Source organism: Chenopodium album, chromosome 3, assembly GCF_948465745.1.
Source record: "Chenopodium album chromosome 3, dcCheAlbu1.1, whole genome shotgun sequence".
NCBI classification, from domain to species: Eukaryota; Viridiplantae; Streptophyta; class Magnoliopsida; order Caryophyllales; family Amaranthaceae; genus Chenopodium; species Chenopodium album.
In genome coordinates, this window is record NC_137836.1 from 13165509 (window position 1) to 13167500 (window position 1992).

A 1992-nucleotide genomic window follows, 5' to 3' on the forward strand; every position below is an offset into this window, starting at 1 on the left:
TGTTGCACGTATTAGCTCTAGAATTACTACGGTTATCCGAGTAGAAGGTACCATCAAACAAACTATAACTGATTTAATGAGCCATTCGTAGTTTCACAGTCTGAATTAGTTCATACTTACACATGCATGGCTTAATCTTTGAGACAAGCATATGACTACTGGCAGGATCAACCAGGTAGCACTCCTCGTTCGACACCGGCACGCATGAGCTCTTTCTTTTAACGGAGAGAGTCAACTCGTACACGGAAGTCGTTCGTGCTTAGCGTAAAACGCTTAATTGGATTTGCGACGAATGAACGCCCATTCCCTCTCAACATTCTGCATCCCGGGGCACAACTAGAGACCGTACACCTGACCGACAACGCTTGGTTTTCGCCGTTGAGGTTGGAGGACGGACCCAGCAACAAGGTCCACCAAACACCTAAAGGATGTTAGGCGGAAACAAAAGCTTTATAGGAACATCAATACCGTCATTAGGAATTAAACACAGAAAACCATACCTCGCCCAAGGCTTACCGCACTTGGAGCAAACACTGAAGAGGTTTATCAGCATGCGGTTCGATGCACAAGCATGGAGCCCGCCAACCAAAAAAACCGATTACTACTCACACGTTTTCCGTACCACTATGTCAAGAAATCCCGAGCGTACAACCCACAACCACCTAAATGACTGCAAGAATTCCTCGAAATCCCTCAACTAGCACCGTAAGACGTGAAAACAACAATTCCAATCATGAACTCAGGCTAGACTCGCTACTACGATGATTTCATGCAACAATGTGGAGAATTGGACTACTCACGAATACTGATCGTCCTCGCTTGTATTCGATTATCATAGCCTGTCATCAGTCCGTATTGAAACACTAGTTTCTCATCGGTTCGCGGATACCCTATGTAGACGACTAAAATACGGCAACAGACGGAGTTCCATTCGTTCGCCAAGGTTTTCCAAGCGTGCAACCCCACAACCACAAACGTAGTAGCAAGAATTTGCCGGAATCCCAAAACTTACATAGGTTCCCCATCAACGAATATTTGTCGCATTGTACCACTGCTTCGCCGGATGCTTCCCCGAACTACGTATCCTGAAACAACAAAAAGCCGTTACAAGAAATAGTTTAAAACACCCAAACTAACATAAAGCACAACGTCAACGAAGGAACAATTAAACGAAGGCAAGACGAATAATATCGGCTTCATAGATACGAGGTCGCGTCTGCGTCATTCCTAGCTAATGGCCGGGTCAACATTCCCGGCCTCGAAGCTATGATACCGTCATAATTTCCGCCTTGCCCCCCGGTGAGATTTCTGTGTGCATTCTACTAGCGTCTGGCAATGCACACAACCTACCTCTGGCCCGGGGAAGGCCCCAAGCTTAAATAACTACATTATAGATATTCAAGATTGAGTTGCCCACCTTCCCCTAAAGAGCTTTATATTGTACCCCTTGTAAAATTGTAGTGAACACCCGACTGACAGTAACACAATAATGGGTCAAAACTCTTCAAAATGGTATAGAAACACCCAATTTTTTTAAAATTGGGTCCAAAGAATGGGTATTTATCTTCATTTTGACAATTTTTTTTTTCCAAATTTTTTTTGTGGGCCCCCAAAAATGGAAAATACGGGAAAAAAGGCGGTAATTGGAAAAACTTGGAAAAGTTGCTGAAACAGTCCCAGAACATGGGAAAAAGGTTTAGGAATGGTAGGGGGATGTAATTTTGACACTTAATTTGGTACATCCCATATTACCCTTACTTATCGATCGTTTCTCGAGGTTGTTTAATACCGGGGACGTGCCATAATTGACCCAGGGACATGGTGATTGAGGGACAGTTTCTGTGTAATTGATGATGGAATATATGTGAGATGAGATGGGATGTGATACTTAGATTACAAACATGAATAGTACTAGTATGATGAATCCCATAAAAGTATTATTACTACTAATCCATATTCTAGTAATAACATGTGTTCTTTTTCAATTCCAAA

At 42.8% G+C, this 1992-nt stretch overlaps 1 long non-coding RNA gene across 1 annotated transcript; it reads right to left on the bottom strand.

Moving 5' to 3' along the window:
• Positions 1 to 435: 435 nt before the first annotated feature.
• LOC145623842 (uncharacterized) lies at positions 436 to 1594 on the bottom strand. The gene is made up of 2 exons (XR_014110271.1): positions 1013 to 1594; positions 436 to 902 (listed from the first exon to the last, which is right to left on the bottom strand). It is a non-coding gene; the product is annotated as an uncharacterized LOC145623842 (long non-coding RNA).
• Between the last annotated feature and the right edge of the window lie 398 nt (positions 1595 to 1992).